Raw genomic sequence first — 12,677 nt, 5'->3', positions numbered from 1 at the left:
TTGAAAGTTTTTCCCCCCCTGATATTGGAGACTGAAGCCAGTGCCATTATAATGAGCTATACCCTCAGTCCTTTTTATTTTTTTATTTTGTGACAAGGTCCTGCTAAGTCACTAAATTGCCCAGGCTGGACTCAAACTTGTGATGCTCCTGCCTCAGCCTCCCAGAGTGCTGGGATTATAGGTGTGCCACCATGCCCAGCTGCATTATGACTTTTTAAAACAACTCTGAGAGCAGAGGTATATTTCATTTCCTGAAGGAAGAAGTAGTAATGTTGATATCTATCTGGCTATGACTATTAATAGGCTCAGGTTAAAATCTCTTTGGTTTATGGTCTGAAATTACATAGCATATACAGATGTAGAATTGGAATAATTTTGTGGTTAAGACAGGGTCTTTCTGTGTTATTTAGGCTGGCTTTGAACTCACTATGTAGCATAGGCTGGCCTTGAACTCTTGGTGATTCTCCTGCCTCAGCCTCCCCAGTGCTGGGATCATAGGCATGCACCACCACACCTGCTTTAATTGGAGTAATTTTTAATGTAAAAACATAACCTTGGATCTTATATATTTTAGCAATCCTCATTGACTTCAACCACAAATCTAAGCCAAATAAAGGTAATGTGTTAACAATTCAATCATTAAAATTAGAGAATTTCAGACCCCCAAAAGTAGAGCTTATGTATTTAGAAAGGAAACAGTAGCTCCACGGGAAAAGTACAGCATTATCCAGTTGGGAGTAATCTCTCATTCCGTCTTTCATTGAGTACTAGACAAATGTCACATATTTGAAGCATTGCTGCTATAGGACAGACTGTTAGAATTCTGAAGACGCCTAGGGAATATAGTTTCACATCTTTCTACCATAACATGTCTCAAGGGTAATTTATCAGAGTCTTTCTCATAAGGTTTCACATTTCTTTGACTGTGTTTTTAAAATGACTTTATCACATTCTCTAGATGAGATACCAGACTTGAGGTGAAAGCTAGGTTTTCTTTCTTTCTTAACTGCAATCCTCCCATGTCCCCACAGCAGAGCAGAGGCCTGTGAGGGAATAATGAGTTCTAAAAATGTGGTGGTTGTTTACAAATTTCTGAGAGTTTTATTTGGAGCTTTAAATTTTTTTTTGTTACATTTTTTTATTTGTTACATTTGATGGTAGTTTTGGAGATATCACTCAGACAGGCTGCAGCTCTTTGTGTTTCCATAGAACCGAGTCTTGGCCATGGAGTTTACATGTAACAAGAATCCTATATTAAAGCATGAATGTGGAAGATACCATCAAGGGTTCAGATGTGTTTCAGGGGTTTCCTATGTTGATGCATCTTGGTCTAGCTCATTCTGGTTAATGGCAACCTACTGTTCAAAGGTGTGACTCTACCATTATTCATTAGTAACCTTGAATTCACACACATTTGGATTCTTTCTTATTTTTCATCATCACCAATGATGCTGCAGAAAAGATTTTATAAATTTAACATTGCACGCACTATAGTATTTCTCTAGGAAAGATTTCTGAAAGTAGAATTGTTGGATCTCCAAGAGTTTAAAATGTTATTCTTCCAAACATTTCTCTGGGCTTTCCATGTACACAATAGTATAGAAATAGCAAGTTCCTCAGGGCCAGGGGTTTAACTCAGTGGTAGAGCATTTGGCTAGCATGTGTAAGGCTCTGGGTTGAATCCCCACCAACCCTCCACAAAACAACAACCAAAGACACTCATTTTCTCAATTTTTCCTCGACACCTCTTCTTCAATTTCTCCCAATTTGAAGTTAAAAATATGATCTTGTTTAAATTGGATTTTTCCCGCATTCTAGTGAGATTGAACATTTTTTTTCATGTGTTGATTAGTTTGCTCTGTGAATTATTTGTTCAATTTTTTGTTTTTGAGACAGGATCTCACTCAGTTGCCCAGGCCAGCCTCAAACTTACAATCCTCCTGCCTCAGCCATCTGAGTAGCTGGATCTGCAGGCTTGTTCAACCTTGTTGGGCTGTTCTTATCAATATCTTTTGTCTAGTTTTTATCTGAGCATTTGTAATTTTCTCACCTACTTGCAAATACTCATATATATGGGGATATCCAAAATATATATAATAAGTGTCTGCAAATATAGATCACCATATCCAAAATGTTAACCACACCAGAAATAAGGAAAAACACAAGATATATTCTGTTTTCTTCAGTCTGTGTCTTATTTTTAATTTTGCTTTGATTTCCTTTGTTGCTCAAATTTTTAAAAAGTTGTTTTATGTTGTTCAATCTATCCATCTTTTTAATTTATTGGTCCCAAATTTTGTCTTGCTCAGAAAGGTATTCTTGATCCAACCCTAAAAAACACATTTTTTTCTATAGTTTTGTCTAAGTTTTTCTTCTTTTGGTTATTTATATTCATGATTATGTATTTTAATAGAAAAATAGCATCCTTTCATTTTATGTTATCTGTTATGTATATCATTTATACATATACACCTCAGTTATATATATATTCCAGTTATATATATCTCAGATATATATATACATATAATATATAATATATATTATATCTGACATTATTCACCTAATTAAACTGATCCTCCAGGGTAGTGATAATGAAAATATCAGTTATTTCTTGAGTAGTCTGGCCTATTGCTTATTTTGAGATCAATTCAAAGCTCCAAGTAAAAGTTTAAACACGGAGTCATGAGTCTTCTATGTACTAGTTTTCGTTTTAATAGTAAAGCAATTGTTAGCCTTCAGCTAAAGGAGGCAAATTTTACTTCCTGTTTGTTCAGTACATAGTTATTGAATAAGTGATTAAATGGATGAATTAGACATATGCCTTGGTTAGCATGTACTATGTTCTAAAGAGAATGAGGCCAAGGGGAACACGAGCTGCAGTCCTTGTAAATTGTAATAGGTGTCTACCCTTGAACCGTGGGTTGAAAAGGACAAAAATGAACTGCGTGCACCACATTAAACATCATACACAACCCCTCAGCACCACAGACACATCTCAAGTGACTCTACTTCTTTTCTTCTCTGGATTTTATTTGTCACACTGGAACTTAACAATTAACACAGAGGTAACACATTTGCTTCTTTTCCATGTTGGCTGAGAGGCAGTTACCCAACTCTGGTTGTCTTCTGAGCTTGCACTGAGGTCTTGGCATTTCTGGGGTGGGGCTTTGAGGTTAGTTTATTACTTATAACAGTCATTGTATTGTTAAAGAGTTGGTGACACGACCCTTGCTCTCTGTCATCCCCACTTACCAGCTGAGATGGCAGAGGAAGGAGCTATCCAACATAGTATTGGGAAGTGGAAATGGCTGTTTTAGATGATGTGGGCAAAGTAGAATGTAGGAAAAAGTGAATATGGTATTCTGTGATGTATCAGCATCTATCACAGGGAGCAGATTCTGTTTATTTCACCAAGACTGCATTGTTTTTTCACCAGTATTGTGCTTTTAAAACCCAAAGGATATGTCCCTGAGTGGAGACAGAATTTGCTGAATCATGTTGACATTAATAGCCTGGACAGTCATATAAAACTGGCTGATATTAAATCACCTTGGTGAAAATTTAATAATTTATTCAAATTCATGATTTTTTTCCAACAAAACAGACTACAATAAAAATGAACATCTATTTCTGTGGTTTTTGTTGCAAGTAACATTGGTTGCCTCCAAAATCCTTTGTAAATGTGTATGTGTTTGTGTGTGGATATCTTCTCTTTACACACACACACACACACATATATATATTTGTGGTTTTTTTGGTACTGGAGATTGCAGGCAACGGAACCACTGAGCTAAATCCCTGGCCCCATAAATACATTTTTAAAAAGAATCAATTTTTTAGTAGTTTCATATTTACATAAATATTGAGTAGATAATTCAGAGAATTAAATATACCATTCCTTTCATCATTTCTCCTATTGACATCTTTCATTACTGTTGCATTAGTTGCATTTGTTATACTTAATGAACCAACATTGCTACATTATTATTAACTAAATCCATAGTTTACATTAAGGTTCACTCTTTGTTTTGTGTAGTTCTATGAATTTTGACAAATGTGTGTCAACGACTATTATAGTGTCATGGGGAATAATTAAACCACCTCTAAATCCTCTGTGCTCTACTTTTCACCTCTCTTTTTTCCCTCTGCTTATACCCTGGCAGCCATGAATGTCTTCACTGTTCCTGTAGTTTTGCCTTTTCCAGTTGTGATACAGCTGGAATCGTGAAGCACGTAACCTTCTCAGTCTGGCTTTTTTTCACTTTGTAATACACATTTAAGGTACTCCTTTTTTTGTGGCTTGGTAGTCCATTTCTCATGGTGTGCCACCATGCCCAGCCAAATTTTTTTAAAATTTTAGACAACCTAGTAGTTGTTCTAATTTTCTATTCCTTAATGCATAGGATATTGAACATCTTGCAGTGATTTGTCAACAGTCTATCTTCTTTGTTCAGAGCTTTTGCCCATTTTTAGTTGGGTTTTAGGTTTTGTTATTGTTGATTCTTAAGGCTTCTCTAAGCTGGACTTTTTGCTTTTGTTATCTTCTAGTTTTGGATTTTACATTGAGGTCTGAAATGAATTTTGAGTTCTTATGAAAGATATGAAGTCCATGGCTAGGTTCTTTTTTTAATGATATTTTAGAGAGATTAAAAATGGCAGAGGAAAGAGAGGCAACAAAAAACAGCCTTTCCAGGACCTGGAACGGAGGTACCTGAAAGGGTGACCCTAGCTCCTGCGGAGGGGGCCCGTGTCCACTAACACAGGGGAACCTGGAGAGGGTCGCAGCTCCAGGGAGAAACGACAGACTGGGCTGGCAGTGCTAGTCTTAAGAAAAGCCCATGGTTATCGTGAATCGCAAAAACACCATGGAGCTTTACTCCTAAAATGACTTCTGCGTGGCCGCTAGAATTGGAGAAGAAATCCAGTGCATTCCCACCATAATTGAGAGGGGTTAACTTAGAAGCCACTTTGGGAAGGGGTTAATTGTTTAAGACAGCTACAGAACAATTTTACTTCAGGGTTTCTGGGGTCACCAATGTGCTTAGGACCTGACTCAACTTGGATGGTTGCCATAACCTGGGGTGTACAGACAGGCTCCTCTGCAGTAGGGGCACCTCACAAACTCACAGACCATAAAAGTAGGCAGAGAAAGCTGTGACTTGGGGCATGCAGAGGGACATGGAAACTGGGACTGGCCAGAGTGAATACAGGCCTAGGGCGGACCCCATTGACTGACCATGCCCAGTAGAAAAGGTAGGGCAAGGGCAGGATTCAGTATTCATACACAAAAACACAAATGTGGAAATAAAATAGGTCTTAGCAGTGACTATCTCTCTCCCATATCAGGTGGATTCCAATACTGCAGACTCTGGAAAGAAATCTCTTATTCAATAACATGGAGGATTTTTTTAAAAAACTCATTTCTCTTTTTCTTTAGTATTTTCCTTTCCTTTCCTTTCCTTTCCTTTCCTTTCCTTTCCTTTCCTTTCCTTTCCTTTCCTTCCTTTCCTTTCCTTTCCTTTCCTTTCCTTTCCTTTCCTTTTCTTTCTTTTTTTCTTTCTTTCTTTTTTTTGAGACAGGGTCTCATTATGTAGTTCAGGCTGGCCTTGAATTCACTGTGTACCCATGCTGGCCTCAAACTCAAGGCAATCCTCCTGCCTCTGCCTCCTGAGTGCTGGGATTACAGTGGGATTTTCCTTTTCTTCTTTCTTTCTTCCTTGCTTTTCTTCTTTTGGTTTATTTTTTTTCTCTGGTTTTTCTTTTCTCTTGCTTGGTCTTTTTCTGTTATTTTTATCTAGTTCTATTATTTTTCTTTTACTTTTTAATAGGATTCATTATATCACTTCTCTCTCCTTCTCATCTTCCTTTTCTTTGTTTTTCTTACTTCATTTTCCTCTTCCCCACCTTTCCATCTGTACTAAAATTACTATAAAGTGTTATTAACTTTTAGATATTTAGTTGACTCTTCTGTTATTGTTGAATTCTTTTCTATTGTTAATAGTGGTGGAGGGCAGGGGATTTAGCTCAGTAGTTTCACCGCCTACTGCGCAAGTGCAAGGACTTGAATTTGATCCCCCGTACCAAAAAAAAAAAAATAGTGGTGTAGTTGGTTCATTTATTAAATATTTACTGTAGGTCAGTATTTGTTTTGTCTTTCTGTCTGTCTTATAATTACAGATGCCTTTTTACTGTTAAGGATGATACAGGGGTAGCTTTCATTGGCTCTTAGGGTATGTCAGTATCTACTTTGACTCTATTATTGTTACTGATTTTGTTGCTATTGCTAGGGTGGCATAGTTGCTGCTTTTAATTGGTTTCTATTATATGTCAATATCTTCTTTGTTGGGCTGGGGATTTGGCTCAGTGGTTTCACCGCCTGCTGTGCAAGCGCCAAGACCCGAGTTTGATCCCCAGTACCAAAAATATATATATATATCTTCTTTGTCTTTGTGTCATCAACAAATATGTTTTATTTCTGGAGAACTGGTTACTGGACCAGTGACTCCTCTCCAAATAAATAGGAAGTGGTCAGATCTTAAACAGAAAGAAAAGTTTATAGTTAGCCACACCCAGAGCAGACACTAAGTAAAGAAATCTCCATACTAGTAAAAAAGCCTTTCCACTATAATCAACCTGTTACCATCAGTGCAAAAAAATTTTAAAAAATTTAAAAATCACAATAGAAGCACAAGAAAACAGGTCAACAAAATGCCTTCCCAAACTGCCAACTCCCCCAGAGCTGACCCATGGGGCATCAATGGGGAGGAAGTCAAAGCCAAATAGCTGAATTATACAAAATGATAAAGGGGTAGACAAGAAAACAAATCAATGAGGTGCCTGGTGAGATGAAAGATGATATAACTAAACAGATAATGATAAAATAATAAAATGATTAGTAAGCTTGTAGAAGATGCTAAAAAAAAGCTAGCTGAACTAAAATTATACAAAATATGAATAACCAGTTTAGCGAATTAGAGTCTACAAAAGGGAAGCAAATAGAAATACAGGAAATAAAAAATTTTACTGAAAGTGTGGGCAGCAGAAGTGACTAATGTGAGAACAGTTCAGAACTAGAAGATAGGGCTGATGCAGGGACCACAGACTTAGATTCCTTAAAAACAAAGGACCATGGAAAATGCATCCAGTAGCTGCTAGATCATGCAAAGAAGACTAATTTAAAATTAATTGCAATTAGTGAAAATCAGAAGACAGCACGAATGGGATACAACGCTGAGATTTCACTTCACTCCAGAAAGAATGGCTGCTGTCATGAAATCAACCAATAACAAATGCTGGAGGGGCTGTGGGGAAAGAGGAACCCTGCTCCACTGCTGGTGGGAGTGTAGACTGGTGCAAGCACTGTGGAAATCAGTATGGAGATACCTCAAAGAACTAGGACTGGAAGTCCCATTTGACCTTGCTATTACACTGCTGGGCATCTTCCCCAAAGAATTAGAAGAATCATACCACAGTGATATCTGTGCGCCCATGTTCATAGCAGCACAGTTTGTGATAGCTAAAACTTGGAAACAGCCCAAATGCCCATCAACTGGAGACTGGATAAAGAAAATGTGGTTTTTCAATAAAATGGAGTACTACTCAGCCATAAAAAACGAGAAATTAGAGACATTTATAGCTAAGTGGGTGCACATTGAGGTGATACTCATAAGTGAAATAAATAGGACACACATGTATAAATACCGAATAGTTTCTCTGGTGTGAGAAACTGAAAGTGTAAATAAGGACTAAATGTATAATAGGTAATGTGAAATAGGAGGAAAAGGGGCAAAGGGGAAAGAAGTGGGAGGGCTAGGGGAAAGGATAGAAGGGAATGGGATTAATATGAGAAAATGGAAAACTAGGAACAAAATCTTTGTAAATAGGGAGGAATGGAGGGGTTGAAGGGAGGGCTGGGCAAGGGTCAAAAATAAGAACCAAGAGAGACTATATAAAGATGCAAATTTCCAGTGATGAATGTCATTATATTGTTTACCTAAAAGGTACCAATGATTAGAATGAATAATCGATAATGTAAAATAGGAAGAAAAGGTCCAAAGGGGTAGGGGTAGTGGGAGGGCCAGGGGAAAGGGAAGAAGGGAAAGGAAAAACGATGAGAAATGTAAAAAATGGAAATAAAGTCTTTGTAAATAGGGAAAGGTGGAGGGCATGAAGGGAGGGCTAGGAATGGGGAAAAAATAAGAAACAAGATGCATTATATAAAGGTACAATTCCCAATGAGCAATGTAATTGTGTTGTATACCTACAATGTAGCAATAAAAGAATAAAAAAAAAAAAAAAAGTAATAGCAGACAAGCCGGGCATGGTGGTGCATGTCTATAATCCTAGCACTTGGGAGACTGAGGCAGGATTGCCTTGAGTTTGAGGCTAACCTGGATTACACAGTGAGTTCAAGGCCAGCCTGAACTACAGGGCAGGACTCTCAAAAACAAAACAAAACAAAACAAAACAAAAGTAGAGAACTTTCCAAGTATGGGGAAAGAAATTAACATACAGATAAATTAGGCATATAGAACCCAAAATACTCATATCAGAAGATGATCTTTCCACTGCATATCATAGTCAAAATTCTAGAAGTCTAACAAAAGGACAGAATCTTAAAAGCTGTTAGAGAAAATCAACAGATAACTTACAAAAGTAAACCCATTAGAATTACAGCAGACTTCTCTACACAAACTCGAAAAGCCAGGAGTGCAGTATTTTAAGCTCTGATAAAAACAAAACCTTATAACCCATATTGATATATCCTGCAAAATTATCTTTCAAAATTGGTGGAGAAATAAGGCATTTCCATGACAAAGAGTACTTAAAGAAATTCATGATTACCATCAATGGAAAAGAATAGAGGACACAGAAACAACCCCCAGCCACATTCCACCATCTGAACCTTGAAGCAGGAGCCAAAAACATTTGTGGGAGGGCCAGGGATTTAGCTCAGTGGGGCTGCCCACCTGCCTCTCTAGCACAAGGTCTTGAGTTCAATCCCCCCCCCCCCAACAAAACAAAAAAAACATATGCTGGAGGAAAGACAGCCCTTTTAGCAAATGGTGCTGGGAACACTGGCTTTCCACATGCAGGCGATTGAATCTAGACCCATATAGCTCATCATGTACTAAAATAAAACCGAAATGGATCAAAAATCTAAATATTTAACCAGGAACACTTAACCTGATGGAAGGTAAAGTAGGTAAAACTCTTGAAGACATAGACATAAGCAAGGACCTTCTGACCAGAACTCCAGTTGCACAAGAAATAACATCAAGAGGATGTGAGGGTGATCTGGCTGAGACATCTGCCACCCTGTTGATCGCCAGGGTTGATTCAGCTGATCTGGCTGGCTAGGCGGGTGTCCACTTCCTCCCTCACCACTCCATGTGCGTCTTTCCCAAAGCTGCATGCTGGGTCGAAGAGGATGACCACCCCTGATAGAGGAGGACCATTTCCTTGGTCAAGGGTACACAAGTAGCTGTGTTCCCTTGCTAGAATTTCCAACCAAGCTTTCAAGAAATAACATCAAGAATCAAAAAATGGGACTATATCATATTAAAAAGCTTCTGTACAGAAAAAGAAACAACCAACAGAGTGAAGTGACAAACTAGAAAATGGGAAAATTTTTTTGCCAGCTATGCCTTGGACAGAGAACTAATACCTAGAATACATAAAGAACTCAAAAAAATTAGACACTTCAAGCTAAAAGACTTAATCAAAAAATGGACCACTGAATAGACACTTCTCAGAAGAAACATGAATGGCCAATAAATACATGAAAAAATGTTCAACATCTCTGGGCATTTGAGAAATGCAAATTAAAACAACACTGAGATTCCATCTTACTCCAGAAAGAATGAGTATTATCAAGAATTCAAATAATACCAGATGCTGGTGAGGCTGTGGGGAAAAAGAACTCTTCTGCATTGTTGGTGAGAAAGTAAACTAGTCCAATCACTATGGAAATCAGTTTGGAGATTCCTCAAAAACTAAAAATAGAAATTCCATTTGACTCAGCTATCCCCATTTGAGGTGTCTTCCCAAAAGAATTCAGGACATCATATTACAAGGATACATCATGCTCATGTTTACAGCAGCACAAATTATAATAGCTAAATCTTGGAGGTGGCCTACATGCCTATTAAGAGATGAATGGATAAAGAAAATCTGGTATTTATACAAGATAGAGTACTGCTCTGCCATAAAGAAGGATAAATTTGAGTGATTTGAGGGAAAATGGATGCATCTTGAGACTATAATGTTAAGTGAAATAAATCAGATGCACAAACTTAAACATCACATGGTTTTTCTTATGTGAGAAACCCAAAGTATAAACAAATTAAAGAGCAAAATAAAAAATAGATAATAGGAAACAGGGAAAGAGATCTTTTGCAAATGGGAAGGAGTCCAAGAGATGGAAGGAGGGAGGAGGGAGGAGAAAGGGGAAGTAAAAAAGAATTAAGCTGTGCTATGTAAGTGTGCCAACTTCTCACGATGAAATTAATCATTGTATACTGCAAGTGTGTATTAATAAAAATAAAAGTTTAAAAGTGATATTGTAGGCATGGTCTCTAGTGTTTTCAAAGCCACATGAAGGCATGGGGTGAGATATCTCAGCAGATGTAGGCCAGACCCTAATGTTGCACTGTCAGGTCCCAACCTGGAGAGTCTGGTCAGACTTCTGTGGTGATGCGTAAAAGCAGACCCCAAAGTTAATATTGAGACAGACTTGCTTTTGGTTAAAAGAAAAGTCAGATGGAAAAACAAAATTTAGGCAAGAGGCATGAAAGTAATTGATTTTTGTAACCCCTTAAAGTGAGCCTTTGCATCTTTTCAGAGCAGGACAAACTTATCCAAATCCTATTTGTCCTATTCTTCCCAGCTGGAGCCTCACCTCATACGCCAAGTGATTTCTAGACTCTGGTCCCAAGAGTTCTCATTCTCCAATGGATTTTCTCAGCACTTGATATCTATTTTCTATTTTTCCTTTCATAGTGAGTATAATATAGATTGGTAAATATAGTTGTCCTTCAGTATCCACAAGGGATTGATTGCAGGACTTTTTGCAGACCGCCAAATTTGCAGACTCTCAAATTCCTTATATAAAATATGCAGTATTTGTGTAAACCACATACATCCTTCTTACACTAAATCTTTTCTAGATTTTTTTTCTAATAGCTAATACAATGTTAATGTGATATAAATAGTTATTATACTGTGTGAGTAGGGAATAATGACAAGAAAAATATGTGAAATGTCCCATACATTTTTTTTTTTTACTTTTTTTTTTTTGGTACCAGGGATTGAACTCGGGCCCTTGCACTTGCGCAGCAGGCGGTGAAATCACCGAGCTAAATCCCTGGCCCCTGTTTCATACATTTTATTGACAGTCTAACCAACCAATCAAACAAATCACAATCCATGCTAAAAGAATCATGGTTTTTTTTGCTTAAATAGTTTTTTTTTTTTGGTACCGTGGATCGAACATGGGCCCTTGTGCTTGCGCAGCAGGCAGTGAAACCACTGAGCTAAATCCCCAGCCCTGCTTAAATTATTTTATTGGTACATTTTAGGTATACAGTATGTTTACATTTATTATTGGGTGCTTGTACCTGTACATGATGTATCTTGGTTCTTATTTTTTCCCCATTACCTGTGCGCCCTTCACCCCCTCCACCCTTCCCTATTTATAGAGATTTTGTTTCCATTTTTTTCTCATAATTTTTCCTTTCTCCTTCCCCTCAAGAGAATCATGTTTTGCAAAGGATACTGTGGGTTGATTGGAAAGGGATTTTTAATTAGATTGCAGTAGAAGATAAAGTTGGTTAGGCAAAGGATAACTGAAATATAATGGCACAGTGAGAGTTTAGCTTCCATCCAAATGATACTACAAGGTGAATACAAGGTCTTCAGTCATACAATGACAGGAGGAAGCAGTGTTTTGAGAATATCAATCACATTTTCATGTTCAGGATAGAATGAAAAATATGATAGTTGGAAAAGATCACAGAGTGAGAATTATAGCTCTGTAAGTCTTAGGATTTTAGCAATAGGGATAGCTAGGAAGAGCTGAAGTTAAGAGCTATTTGAAGGACATATAAGAAAATCTTGGAAACTTGTTTATTTGGGTTGTGGAGAGTAACTCAAAATTAATGAAAATGAAGTACAAGGAGGCAGAGAGCAGATTAGTTTCACTACGAAGAAAAAAGAGCCACATAGTCCTGTGTGAATGAAATATAGAGCACATTAATCACCTTAAACTTCCTCGTGAAATTCTACAATTCATCAGTATTTTGAAGTTAGATTGATCATGCTTATGCTACCCCAGAGAGTATGAAGACTATTAATTATGTTAAGACAATACAGAGAGCAGAAATTATTTCCATTGTCAATATTCTGCATGAAAGATTTCAAGGGGAAAAATACAATAAATCAAAATAAGAAAGGTAAAAACAGAAAAAAGTCATGGTGCCATCTAGTGGTGTCTAAGTGCTGTAGGTTGGAGTTAGGAGGAATTACCCAAGCTCTAATGATACTTCATTGTTCATATGTGGTACCGCATACTCATGGAAAAATGGTTTTACATATTCTCCGATTTCCTCCCAATGTCTAGAATATATACTGATTTTAATGCAGCTTTCTAAAAGTAGATATTAATGTTTTCTGCACTC

The 12,677-nt window shown here is 37.3% G+C and overlaps 1 long non-coding RNA gene across 1 annotated transcript in view; it reads right to left on the bottom strand.

Moving 5' to 3' along the window:
- Positions 1-12,677, bottom strand: part of LOC147826703 (uncharacterized) — a 57,546-nt gene that overhangs the window by 30,716 nt on the left and 14,153 nt on the right. The gene's annotated exons all lie outside the window — the stretch shown is intronic.

The sequence above is a fragment of the Heterocephalus glaber genome, unplaced genomic scaffold (assembly GCF_053883595.1).
Source record: "Heterocephalus glaber isolate CG9 unplaced genomic scaffold, H.glaber_assembly_v1.0 deba00001461, whole genome shotgun sequence".
Classification (NCBI taxonomy): domain Eukaryota; kingdom Metazoa; phylum Chordata; class Mammalia; order Rodentia; family Bathyergidae; genus Heterocephalus; species Heterocephalus glaber.
Note: the sequence above shows the minus strand (reverse complement) of the source record. Positions and strands in the feature narration are given on the sequence as shown.